Genomic DNA, 15,013 nt, shown 5'->3' with positions numbered 1-15,013 from the left:
AGTTAGAGATGCTACCTCAGTAGAAGCTTTTAAGTGCCATCTTAAAACTCATTTGTATACTCTAGCCTTTAAATAGAACCCCCTTTTAGACCAGTTGATCTGCCATTTCTTTTCTGCTCTGCCACCCTCTCCTTCGTGGAGGGGGGGGCACAGATTTGGTGACCACAGATGACGCGCTAGCTGTCCAAAGTCGGGACCCGGGGTGGACCACTCATCTGTGCATCAGTTGGGGACGTCTCTGCGCTGCAGACCTGTCTCCGTTCAAGATGATCTCCTGCTGGCCCCACTATGGACTGGACTCCCACTATTATGTTAGATCCACTATGGACTGGACTCTCCCCTCCAAGGTTTCTCATTGTTATCCCATTGGGTTGAGTTTTTCCTTGCCCTGATGTGGGATCTGTGCTGAGGATGTCGGTGTGGCTTGTGCAGCCCTTTGAGACACTCGTGATTTAGGGCTATATAAGTAAATATTGATTGATAAACATTGAGACAGGAGACAGCATGCAGTTGAAAGAGTATATACTCCTCAAAAACTGTGCAATAGGGAAGTGCACAGGAAGCGTACAGTGCATCCGGAAAGTATTCGCAGTTCTTCACTTTTTCCACATTTTGTTATGTTACTGCCTTACTGTCTTGGTTGACAAGACTCTGCAACATCGCGTGGACATCGGGGGCGGTACCTCTGGATTGGCAGACCGGGGTGGTGGTTCCTCTTTTTAAGAAGGGGAACCGGAGGGTGTGTTCCAACTATCGTGGGATCACACTCCTCAGCCTTCCCGGTAAAGTCTATTCAGGTGTACTGGAGAGGAGGCTACGCCGGATAGTCGAACCTCGGATTCAGGAGGAACAGTATGGTTTTCGTCCTGGTCGTGGAACTGTGGACCAGCTCTATACTCTCGGCAGGGTCCTTGAGGGTGCATGGGAGTTTGCCCAACCAGTCTACATGTGCTTTGTGGACTTGGAGAAGGCATTCGACCGTGTACCCCGGGAAGTCCTGTGGGGAGTGCTCAGAGAGTATGGGGTAACGGACTGTCTTATTGTGGCAGTTCGCTCCCTGTATAATCAGTGTCAGAGCTTGGTCCGCATTGCCGGCAGTAAGTCGGACACGTTTCCAGTGAGGGTTGGACTCCGCCAAGGCTGCCCTTTGTCACCGATTCTGTTCATAACCTTTATGGACAGAATTTCTAGGCGCAGTCAGGGCGTTGAGGGTATCTGGTTTGGTGGCTGCAGGATTAGGTCTCTGCTATTTGCAGATGATGTGGTCCTGATGGCTTCCTCCGGCCAAGATCTTCAGCTCTCACTGGATCGGTTCGCAGCCGAGTGTGAAGCGACTGGGATGGGAATCAGCACCTCCAAGTCCGAGTCCATGGTTCTCGCCCGGAAAAGGGTGGAGTGCCATCTCCGGGTTGGGGAGGAGATCTTGCCCCAAGTGGAGGAGTTCAAGTACCTCGGAGTCTTGTTCACGAGTGGGGGAAGAGTGGATCGTGAGATCGACAGGCGGATCGGTGCGGCGTCTTCAGTAATGCGGACACTGTATCGATCCGTTGTAGTGAAGAAGGAGCTGAGCCGGAAGGCAAAGCTCTCGATTTACCGGTCGATCTACGTTCCCATCCTCACCTATGGTCATGAGCTTTGGGTCATGACCGAAAGGACAAGATCACGGGTACAAGCGGCCGAAATGAGTTTCCTCCGCCGAGTGGCGGGGCTCTCCCTTAGAGATAGGGTGAGAAGCTCTGTCATTCGGGGGGAGCTCAAAGTAAAGCCGCTGCTCCTCCACATCGAGAGGAGCCAGATGAGGTGGTTCGGGCATCTGGTCAGGATGCCACCCGAACGCCTCCCTAGGAAGGTGTTTCGGGCACGTCCGACCGGTAGGAGGCCACGGGGAAGACCCAGGACACGCTGGGAAGACTATCTCTCCCGGCTGGCCTGGGAACGCCTCGGGATCCCCCGGGAGGAGCTGGATGAAGTGGCTGGGGAGAGGGAAGTCTGGGCTTCCCTGCTTAAGCTGCTGCCCCCGCGACCCGACCTCGGATAAGCGGAAGAAGATGGATGGATGGATGGACTGCCTTATCCCAAAATGTATTAAATTCATGCTTGTTCTCAGAATTCAACACACATTACGCCATAAAAACGTTATTTAATTTTGCAAATGTAGTAAAAAAAGAAAAAAATAGACATAAGTATTCCAGATGCACTTTTGGTAGAAATGACAGCCACAAGCTTTTACTGCAACAAACCTGGCACACCTACCTTTGGGTAGTTTGGCCCATTCCTTTTTGCAGCACCTCTCAAGCTCCGTCAAGTTGGATGAGAAGTGTTTTCACGTACATAGGATGTCCCTGTACATTGCAGCATTCATTTTAGTCTAGTCAAGAAGGTGACCAAGAACCCCATTGTTACTCTGTCAGAGCTTTTGTCCCTATTGATGGAAACGGTAAAAAGAATAATATGAAAGAAGTAGTCAGAGACTAACAACCTTTTTGTAAATGTTGTACCAAACCAGGAAGAAAAAAATCTTAAAAGACAAAACACTTGAGCAGTGGGAAGCCGTCTAGCACATCATGGTTCGGCTTCTCGGCCGGTGAAGCTTCCCTGTGTGGGCAACTCAATAGGGCCATGAGGGCGCAGGGACGAGGATGGCGGTAGCTCCAATTGAACTTGGAACTAGGGTTGTAAGGTATACTGGTATTAGTATTGTACCGCGATACAAATCAATCAATCAATCAATCAATGTTTATTTATATAGCCCTAAATCACAAGTGTCTCAAAGGGCTGCACAAGCCACAGCGACATCCTCGGTATAGCCCACATAAGGACAAGGAAAAACTCACCCCAGTGGGACGTCGATGTGAATGACTATGAGAAACCTTGGAGAGGACCGCATATGTGGGTAACCCCCCCCCCTCTAGGGAGACCGAATGCAATGGATGTCGAGTGGGTCTAACATAATATTGTGAGAGTCCAGTCCATAGTGGATCCAGCATAACAGTAAGAGTCCAGTCCACAGTGGGGTCAGCAGGAAACCATCCCGAGCGGAGACGGGTCAGCAGCGCAGAGATGTTCCCAACCAATATACAGGCGAGCGGTCCACCCCGGGTCCCCACCCCGGACAGCCAGCACCCCATCCATGGCCACCGGATCTGTGTGTCTTCCCCTCCACAAGGGATAGGGGGGAGCAGAGGAGAAAAGAAAAGAAACGGCAGATCAACTGGTCTAAAAAAAGGGGGGCTATTCAAAGGCTAGAGTATACAAATGAGTTTTGAGATGGGACTTAAATGTTTCTACTGAGGTAGCATCTCTAATTGTTACCGGGAGGGCATTCCATAGTGAATGAATGAATGAATGAATGAATGAATGAATCATATTCGGTACTATACCGCCTCTAAAAAGTACCGTTCCCCCCTGTGGTCGTTAGGTCGGGACATTGCTGGTTTACGAGCAGAGGAGCATGTTCGGCTGCGCACAATCATGAAGTACTTACAGGCAGACATAGTGAGTAGACAGAAAAGGGAGATTTTGTCTTAAAAACTAACCATAAAGGTGAAGTTATAACACTGAAACACACTCAGGAAGAGGTGCTTTAAGACATGGCAAACTAGCTAGCGGCTAAAGTCCATCCGCAGTCTGTAGCTACTTCTAAATCACTAATCCTTGCCTCCATGGCGACAAATAAAGTGCGTTTCTTAAAAGTATCTTCCCTGCAGGACGAGGAATAGCTAAACATGCTTCACTACACACCGTAACTCACCAGTGTCAAAATGTAAACAAACGCCATGGATGGATCCACACCTGGCATCCACTGTAATGATACCAAGTACAGGAGTGTATCTAGTTGATACTACTATGATTACATCGATATTTTTCAGCATCACAAAATCTTCTTTCATTTAAAAAAAAAAATGTATATTATGTTTATAAACTCAGGAAATATGTCCCTGCACACATGAGGACTTTGAATATGACCAATGTATGATCCTGTAACGACTTGGTCTCGGATTGATACCCAAATTTGTGGTATCATCCAAAACTAATGTAAAGTATCAAACAACAGAAGAATAAGTGATTATTACATTTTAACAGAAGTGTAGATTGAACATTTTAAAAGAGAAAGTAAGTCGATATCAACAGTAGATGAACAAGTAGATTAAAAAAAATATTTTCTACCACTTGTCCTTAATAATTTTGACAAAATACAGGTAAAAGCCAGTAAATTAGAATATTTTGAAAAACTTGATTTATTTCAGTAATTGCATTCAAAAGGTGTAACTTGTACATTATATTTATTCATTGCACACAGACTGATGCATTCAAATGTTTATTTCATTTAATTTTGATGATTTGAAGTGGCAACAAATGAAAATCCAAAATTCCGTGTGTCACAAAATTAGAATATTGTGTAAGGCTAATACAAAAAAGGGATTTTTAGAAATGTTGGCCAACTGAAAAGTATGAAAATGAAAAATATGAGCATGTACAATACTCAATACTTGGTTGGAGCTCCTTTTGCCTTTTGCCAAATCTACCAGGCACGGGTAGATTTTGCGCTGTGTGCAGGCGCCAAGTCCTGTTGGAACTTGAAATCTCCATCTCCATAGAGCAGGTCAGCAGCAGGAAGCATGAAGTGCTCTAAAACTTGCTGGTAGACGGCTGCGTTGACCCTGGATCTCAGGAAACAGAGTGGACCGACACCAGCAGATGACATGGCACCCCAAACCATCACTGATGGTGGAAACTTTACACTAGACTTCAGGCAATGTGGATCCTGTGCCTCTCCTGTCTTCCTCCAGACTCTGGGACCTCGATTTCCAAAGGAAATGCAAAATTTGCATGGTTGGGTGATGGTTTGGGGTGCCATGTCATCTGCTGGTGTCGGTCCACTCTGTTTCCTGAGATCCAGGGTCAACGCAGCCGTCTACCAGCAAGTTTTAGAGCACTTCATGCTTCCTGCTGCTGACCTGCTCTATGGAGATGGAGATTTCAAGTTCCAACAGGACTTGGCGCCTGCACACAGCGCAAAATCTACCCGTGCCTGGTTTACGGACCATGGTATTTCTGTTCTAAATTGGCCCGCCAACTCCCCTGACCTTAGCCCCATAGAAAATCTGTGGGGTATTGTGAAAAGGAAGATGCAGAATGCCAGACCCAAAAACGCAGAAGAGTTGAAGGCCACTATCAGAGCAACCTGGGCTCTCATAACACCTGAGCAGTGCCAGAAACTCATCGACTCCATGCCACGCCGCATTAACGCAGTAATTGAGGCAAAAGGAGCTCCAACCAAGTATTGAGTATTGTACATGCTCATATTTTTCATTTTCATACTTTTCAGTTGGCCAACATTTCTAAAAATCCCTTTTTTGTATTAGCCTTAAGTAATATTCTAATTTTGTGACACACGGAATTTTGGATTTTCATTTGTTGCCACTTCAAATCATCAAAATTAAATGAAATAAACATTTGAATGCATCAGTCTGTGTGCAATGAATAAATATAATGTACAAGTTACACCTTTTGAATGCAATTACTGAAATAAATCAAGTTTTTCAAAATATTCTAATTTACTGGCTTTTACCTGTAATAGGTAGACAAATGACACAATATGTTACTGCATATGTCAGCATCCAAATTAGGAGCCTTTGTTTGCTTACTCACTACTAAAAGACAAGTTTAGTATGTTCACTATTTTATTTAAGGACAAACTTGCAATAAGAAACATATGTTTAATGTACCGTAAGACTTTTTGCTAAAATGAAGCCAATAATGCAAATTTTTGTGGTCCCCTTTATTTAGAAAAATATCGAAAAGTACCGAAAAGTATCAAAATACATTTTGGTACCGGTATTGGTACCAAAATATTGGTATCGGGACAACACTACTTGGAACCCTGAAGTTTCTGGACGGCCGCTCGACCCGTTTTAATGTTAGTCTAGAAAGTGCTCGGTGTGTGTGTATTAAAAAAAAAATAGACGCTCAGCGAATTTAATATCCTATATGATTTGTGGCTTTATTATTTTGTAAAATGGACCAAACTCGCCACAAAATTAACAACAACAAGATTGATTTTTCAAAAATTATTTTAAAGATTGAAAGTTGCCATCAATCCCACGTGGGTGCTCGGCATTGTCCGTGGGTGCTCGGGCCCCGAAGCACCCACGGGATCAGCGCCCATGCCTTCTTCCATGGTCTATCTGTAAGGAGAGCTGTGTCTTTGAATGACCTTTACCTTAAACAAGTTTTACATCCCACATTTCAGTCACATTTAAAATGTTGCATCAGTTTGCTACAATATCTTAAAAAACATACGCGCTAAAATGAAATAGTGTACTGACCCCTTTTTTTAAAAGTTCTGAACGATGCACCATAACTCCACCCTTCTAACCTACTTAAAATTGCGTAAAGCAATTGGTGCGCCGAGTTTTATAAACCCAAATATACTTGTACGTGCTCAAATTTTGGGTTTGTGACCTACAGAGACTTTCAGTCAGAATTCCATGCACAGTTTTTTAGACGAGGCCCAGGTGCATATAAGGTGTTAATAAGCAAAGTTACGAGGCCATCTACTGTATGGAGTTTACAGACAGTCCCATTATAATGTGTTTATGAGTAAGGGCTAACAGGTAGCACCAAATATATTTGTGGCGGTTTGTATTTACCGTATTTTTCGGACTATAAGTCGCAGTTTTTTTTCATAGTTTGGCCGGGGGTGCGACTTATACTCAGGGGCGACTTATGTGTAAAATTATTAACACGTTACTGTAAAATATCAAATAATATTATTCAGCTCATTCACGTAAGAGACTAGACGTATAAGATTTCATGGGATTTAGCGATTAGGAGTGACAGATTGTTTGGTAAACGTATAGCATGTTCTATATGTTATAGTTATTTGAATGACTCTTACCATAATATGTTACGTTAACATACCAGGTACGTTCTCAGTTGGTTATTCATGCCTCATATGACATATATATATATATATATACACTTATTCAGCCTGTTGTTCACTATTCTTTATTTATTTTAAATTGTCTTTCAAATGTCTATTCTTGGTGTTGGGTTTTATCAAATACATTTCCCCAAAAAATGCGACTTATACTCCAGTGCGACTTATACCCCGAAAAATCAATCAATCAATCAATCAATCTTTATTTATATAGCCCTAAATCACAAGTGTCTCAAAGGGCTGCACAAGCCACAACGACATCCTCGGTACAAAGCCCACATACGGGCAAGGAAAAACTCACCCCAGTGGGACGTCGATGTGAATGACTATGAGAAACCTTGGAGAGGACCGCATATGTGGGTAACTCCCCCCCCCTCTAGGGGAGACCGAAAGCAATGGATGTCGAGTGGGTCTGACATAATATTGTGAGAGTCCAGTCCATAGTGGATCCAACATAATAGTAAGAGTCCAGTCCATAGTGGGGCCAGCAGGACACCATCCCGAGCGGAGACGGGTCAGCAGCGTAGAGATGTTCCCAGCCGATGCACAGGCGAGCGGTCCACCCCGGGTCCCGACTCTGGACAGCCAGCACTTCATCCATGGCCACCGGACCTGTGCCCCCCCCCCCCCCCCCCTCAAGGAAAAGGGGAGCAGAGGAGAAAAGAAAAGAAACGGCAGATCAACTGGTCTAACAGGGGGGCTATTTAAAGGCTAGAGTATACAAATGAGTTTTAAGATGGGACTTAAATGCTTCTACTGAGGTAGCATCTCTAATTGTTACCGGGAGGGCATTCCATAGTACTGGAGCCCGAATAGAAAACGCTCTATAGCCCGCAGACTTTTTTTGGGCTCTGGGAATCACTAATAAGCCGGAGTTCTTTGAACGCAGATTTCTTGCCGGGACATATGGTACAATGCAATCGACAAGATAGGACGGAGCTAGACCGTGTAGTATTTTATACGTAAGTAGTAAAACCTTAAAGTCACATCTTAAGTGCACAGGAAGCCAGTGCAGGTGAGCCAGTATAGGCGTAATATGATCAAACTTTCTTGTTCTTGTCAAAAGTCTAGCAGCCGCATTTTGTACCAACTGTAATTTTTTAATGCTAGACATAGGGAGACCCGAAAATAATACGTTACAGTAGTCGAGACGAGACGTAACGAACGCATGAATAATGATCTCAGCGTCGCTAGTGGATAAAATAGAACGGATTTTAGCGATATTACGGAGATGAAAGAAGGCCGTTTTAGTAACACTCTTAATGTGTGATTCAAAGGAGAGAGTTGGGTGGAAGATAATACCCAGATTCTTTACTGATTCGCCTTGTGTAATTGTTTGGTTGTCAAATGTTAAGGTGGTATTATTAAATAAATGTCGGTGTTTAGCAGGACCGATTATCAACATTTCCGTTTTCTTGGCGTTGAGTTGCAAGAAGTTAGCGGACATCCATTGTTTAATTTCATTAAGACACGCCTCCAGCTGACTACAATCCGGCGTGTTGGTCAGCTTTAGGGGCATGTAGAGTTGGGTGTCATCAGCATAACAATGAAAGCTAACACCGTATTTGCGTATGATGTCCCCTAGCGGCAGCATGTAAATACTAAAGAGTGCAGGGCCAAGAACCGAACCCTGAGGAACTCCGCACGTTACCTTAACATAGTCCGAGGTCACATTATTATGGGAGACGCATTGCATCCTGTCAGTAAGATAAGAGTTAAACCACGACAAAGCTAAGTCTGACATACCAATACGTGTTTTGATACGCTCTAATAAAATATTATGATCGACGGTATCGAAAGCAGCGCTAAGATCAAGAAGCAGCAACATAGATGACGCATCAGAATCCATCGTTAGCAGTAGATCATTAGTCATTTTTGCGAGGGCTGTCTCCGTAGAGTGATTTGCCCTGAAACCGGATTGAAAAGGTTCACAGAGATTGTTAGACACTAAGTGTTCATTTAGCTGCTGTGCGACAATTTTTTCGAGGATTTTCGAAATAAAGGGAAGGTGGGACACCGGTCGGTAGTTTACCATGAGGTCAGGATCAAGGTTAGGTCTTTTGAGCAGAGGATGAATAACCGCTTTCTTGAATGCTAAATACGGTATATGTGGCGGCACATCACACGTACCATTGAGTTAGGTTGAGGAACATCATGATTATATTTAGACAATTCACCATGTAAGAAAAGAAGTAGGAAGAAGCAGAGTTTAATTCATCCTACCCCTTCTACAATATTTTACTGATGATTTATCCACCCCCTAACTTTTACATGCTGACACAACATATTGTGTACACAGTCAATCAATCAATCAATCAAGCTTTATTGCAGACTCCAACGTCCAAGTAGACATACAATCACATACAGTACATAAATCAAACAAACAAATTACAGTATAAAAGGAATTATCACATACTATTAAAAACAGTGCTTGTGCATATTCAGTAAAAGGCATCTAATAAATAAATAAATGCCATCCATCCATCCATTTTCTACCGATTGTCCCTTTCGGGGTCGTGGGGGGTCGCTGGAGTCTATCTCAGCTACATTCGGGCGGAAGGCGGGGTACACCCTGGACAAGTCGCCACCTCATCACAGGGCCAACACAGATAGACAACATTCACACTCGCATTCACACACTAGGGCCAATTTAGTGTTGCCAATCAATAAATAAAGAAATAATGCAAAAAATATATAATATATATATATATATACAGGTAAAAGCCAGTAAATTAGAATATTTTGAAAAACTTGATTTATTTCAGTAATTGCATTCAAAAGGTGTAACTTGTACATTATATTTATTCATTGCACACAGACTGATGCATTCCAATGTTTATTTCATTTAATTTTGATGATTTGAAGTGGCAACAAATGAAAATCCAAAATTCCGTGTGTCACAAAATTAGAATATTACTTAAGGCTAATACAAAAAAGGGATTTTTAGAAATGTTGGCCAACTGAAAAGTATGAAAATGAAAAATATGAGCATGTACAATACTCAATACTTGGTTGGAGCTCCTTTTGCCTAAATTACTGCGTTAATGCGGCGTGGCATGGAGTCGATGAGTTTCTGGCACTGCTCAGGTGTTATGAGAGCCCAGGTTGCTCTGATAGTGGCCTTCAACTCTTCTGTGTTTTTGGGTCTGGCATTCTGCATCTTCCTTTTCACAATACCCCACAGATTTTCTATGGGGCTAAGGTCAGGGGAGTTGGCGGGCCAATTTAGAACAGAAATACCATGGTCCGTAAACCAGGCACGGGTAGATTTTGCGCTGTGTGCAGGCGCCAAGTCCTGTTGGAACTTGAAATCTCCATCTCCATAGAGCAGGTCAGCAGCAGGAAGCATGAAGTGCTCTAAAACTTGCTGGTAGACGGCTGCGTTGACCCTGGATCTCAGGAAACAGAGTGGACCGACACCAGCAGATGACATGGCACCCCAAACCATCACTGATGGTGGAAACTTTACACTAGACTTCAGGCAACGTGGATCCTGTGCCTCTCCTGTCTTCCTCCAGACTCTGGGACCTCGATTTCCAAAGGAAATGCAAAATTTGCATGGTTGGGTGATGGTTTGGGGTGCCATGTCATCTGCTGGTGTCGGTCCACTCTGTTTCCTGAGATCCAGGGTCAACGCAGCCGTCTACCAGCAAGTTTTAGAGCACTTCATGCTTCCTGCTGCTGACCTGCTCTATGGAGATGGAGATTTCAAGTTCCAACAGGACTTGGCGCCTGCACACAGCGCAAAATCTACCCGTGCCTGGTTTACGGACCATGGTATTTCTGTTCTAAATTGGCCCGCCAACTCCCCTGACCTTAGCCCCATAGAAAATCTGTGGGGTATTGTGAAAAGGAAGATGCAGAATGCCAGACCCAAAAACGCAGAAGAGTTGAAGGCCACTATCAGAGCAACCTGGGCTCTCATAACACCTGAGCAGTGCCAGAAACTCATCGACTCCATGCCACGCCGCATTAACGCAGTAATTGAGGCAAAAGGAGCTCCAACCAAGTATTGAGTATTGTACATGCTCATATTTTTCATTTTCATACTTTTCAGTTGGCCAACATTTCTAAAAATCCCTTTTTTGTATTAGCCTTAAGTAATATTCTCATTTTGTGACACACGGAATTTTGGATTTTCATTTGTTGCCACTTCAAATCATCAAAATTAAATGAAATAAACATTTGAATGCATCAGTCTGTGTGCAATGAATAAATATAATGTACAAGTTACACCTTTTGAATGCAATTACTGAAATAAATCAAGTTTTTCAAAATATTCTAATTTACTGGCTTTTACCTGTATATATATATATACTTAAAAAATGTGTCTACACATTCTATAAAAGGCAGAGATACCGGTGTTTCCATATATTACGATTGGTACCTAACAGAACTCCACCTAGGATTGGTTATCTGTATAATAAGATCATTATTGGACCCCTGCAGTCTACATATGTATTTAAAACTTCAGGGTGGCGTGGAAGGTGTTTAATATTTTGTCATGACAAAGTTTGCTCATTTCCTGTGTTTTGATGTTGCCATTTCCTAAATAAGCGAGAAAGAAAGAGAGAATTGAGCCCATTTCCTGGGCAGCCACAGTGTATCCTACAACAGTCAGCTTTTATTTTGAAAACAGCAACCCTGTCTCCTTACATTTCTATATGGAGCTTGAGGACTGTGGCTCCCTCTGAGCTTTGACAGCCAAACTTGTTCTGGCTCTTTCCTCAGCATCTTGAGCTTGTGGCTCCTAACTTGGATATTTTCACTCACAAGGGAGCAACAAAAAAGCACCACTGAGGCAAAAACTAATAACTGGAAAATAAGTTCAGCTTCTATTAAGACAAGGTTTTACTTCAACAGGTGAGTAAGATTTAATTTTTGTAAAGCTCATAATATTTTAAGAAGACTTTAAATACAATGATTCATGGGTTCGAATGATTGGTATAACCATTTGCAAAATATTTAAGAAAATCAACAATTCTTGGCCAAAAGGTGGGTGACACTGCAAACGCATGTATTTATCCAATACGAAGTATAAACATAGCAGTATAGTGGATACCAATGTTAATATCAAATTTAATACTTAAAAATGTTCAAGCTTATTGAAGTAATTTGTTTCTTTACACTTTATTTTTTTTATTATGATAATAATCACAATATAAACAGAGGATAAATAGTTTAGGCAAACAATATCATTTATTTACAAAGAAAACCTATTTGTTAACAATTTAAAAATAAAATAAAAATAAAGTCAGTAGTGCACAATCAGTAAAACCAAATTAAATTATTTGCCCTGAAAGCCCTCCTGTGTAAAAAAAACTTTATTACAGTATTTACATATTATTTATTACTTATTTTAACAAGGACAGTGTACATTAATTAACATTGCTGTAAATTTACCAAAATGAGTCCACTGAAAACAAATAGAAGGACTGGTAATGTCGTTTTTGTATCTTCAAAATGTACTTCACTACTGTACAGGTAAAAGCCAGTAAATTAGAATATTTTGAAAAACTTGATTTATTTCAGTAATTGCATTCAAAAGGTGTAACTTGTACATTATATTTATTCATTGCACACAGACTGATGCATTCAAATGTTTATTTCATTTAATTTTGATGATTTGAAGTGGCAACAAACGAAAATCCGAAATTCCGTGTGTCACAAAATTAGAATATTACTTAAGGCTAATACAAAAAAGGGATTTTTAGAAATGTTGGCCAACTGAAAAGTATGAAAATGAAAAATATGAGCATGTACAATACTCAATACTTGGTTGGAGCTCCTTTTGCCTCAATTACTGCGTTAATGCGGCGTGGCATGGAGTCGATGAGTTTCTGGCACTGCTCAGGTGTTATGAGAGCCCAGGTTGCTCTGATAGTGGCCTTCAACTCTTCTGCGTTTTTGGGTCTGGCATTCTGCATCTTCCTTTTCACAATACCCCACAGATTTTCTATGGGGCTAAGGTCAGGGGAGTTGGCGGGCCAATTTAGAACAGAAATACCATGGTCCGTAAACCAGGCACGGGTAGATTTTGCGCTGTGTGCAGGCGCCAAGTCCTGTTGGAACTTGAAATCTCCATCTCCATAGAGCAGGTCAGCAGCAGGAAGCATGAAGTGCTCTAAAACTTGCTGGTAGACGGCTGCGTTGACCCTGGATCTCAGGAAACAGAGTGGACCGACACCAGCAGATGACATGGCACCCCAAACCATCACCCAACCATGCACATTTTGCATTTCCTTTGGAAATCGAGGTCCCAGAGTCTGGGGGAAGACAGGAGAGGCACAGGATCCACGTTGCCTGAAGTCTAGTGTAAAGTTTCCACCATTAGTGATGGTTTGGGGTGCCATGTCATCTGCTGGTGTCGGTCCACTCTGTTTCCTGAGATCCAGGGTCAACGCAGCCGTCTACCAGCAAGTTTTAGAGCACTTCATGCTTCCTGCTGCTGACCTGCTCTATGGAGATGGAGATTTCAAGTTCCAACAGGACTTGGCGCCTGCACACAGCGCAAAATCTACCCGTGCCTGGTTTACGGACCATGGTATTTCTGTTCTAAATTGGCCCACCAACTCCCCTGACCTTAGCCCCATAGAAAATCTGTGGGGTATTGTGAAAAGGAAGATGCAGAATGCCAGACCCAAAAACGCAGAAGAGTTGAAGGCCACTATCAGAGCAACCTGGGCTCTTATAACACCTGAGCAGTGCCAGAAAGTCATCGACTCCATGCCACGCCGCATTAACGCAGTAATTGAGGCAAAAGGAGCTCCAACCAAGTATTGAGTATTGTACATGCTCATATTTTTCATTTTCATACTTTTCAGTTGGCCAACATTTCTAAAAATCCCTTTTTTGTATTAGCCTTAAGTAATATTCTAATTTTGTGACACACGGAATTTTGGATTTTCATTTGTTGCCACTTCAAATCATCAAAATTAAATGAAATAAACATTTGAATGCATCAGTCTGTGTGCAATGAATAAATATAATGTACAAGTTACACCTTTTGAATGCAATTACTGAAATAAATCAAGTTTTTCAAAATATTCTAATTTACTGGCTTTTACCTGTATGTTGTTATCTGAAAAACTACAATAAACTCATGTAAAACAAAACTACAGCAGCTCTTTAATTTTAAACTAAACAACATTTTGCACTTTGCATTTTTACATATGCTTAATTTTGCTTTTCAAAAGAGCTTACAGACATCGCTGCAGAATGTTATTATTAGAGTGAACATTTTGAAAATCAAAGCTGTCTCGAGGCTCCATTTTTGGCCACAACTCTTCCCGAAATGGCTCATGCTTTTCTCTTGACTAAATGTCGGCATTGTTGTAAAGTGATGGAAAGGGCAGACTTTGGAATATCCGTGTTTTGTTTACATATGCTCTGACGTCGTTAAAGCGCCAACAATACAGACTTCAGGGTAACAAATCCGGTCTTATTGGGCCAAGTCTCTCTGGGAGTGGACCTCACTACAGGAGATGAATGAGACTAGTGTAGTCAGCTAACACACTCAGGAACCATGTGTCAATTAGACCAGTCCCCGACAGAAACTCCCTTCCAGTTTCAAGTGAGTGTTTAAAGGACCCTCTTTGTGTCTGATTCAAACATGTACAAAACCTTTGGTAAAATCCTGCTCACATCAAGTCATGAGGCCGTCATATTATAAGCAGTCCAATTAAAATTAAAACCAGTTGCACTTTTCAGTTTAGGCACAATACAGTATATGACAGTTAGCTGTTTGAGTGGCTCAAGTTACAATTTGTATAATGCCTGCTGTTGTCCGTCCATCCATTTTCTACCGCTTGTCAGAGGTGGGACCAAGTCATTGTTTTGCAAGTCACAAGTAAGTCTCAAGTCTTTGCCCTCAAGTCCGAGTCAAGTCCCGAGTCAAGACAGGCAAGCCCCGAGTCAAGTCCAAAGTCAAGACTGGAAAGTCTCAAGTCAAGTCCTAAGTCCTGCATTTTGAGTTTCGAGTCCTTTCAAGTCCTTTTAACCACAGACTAATATATTAACACAGATTGTGTATGCTTTTCAAACGCTGTATTTATTTATTAAAACAAGTGC

Source organism: Nerophis lumbriciformis, linkage group LG15, assembly GCF_033978685.3.
Source record: "Nerophis lumbriciformis linkage group LG15, RoL_Nlum_v2.1, whole genome shotgun sequence".
Taxonomy (NCBI): Eukaryota; Metazoa; Chordata; class Actinopteri; order Syngnathiformes; family Syngnathidae; genus Nerophis; species Nerophis lumbriciformis.
The sequence above is the reverse complement of the archived record's forward strand: the minus strand, read 5'-3'. Positions refer to the sequence as shown.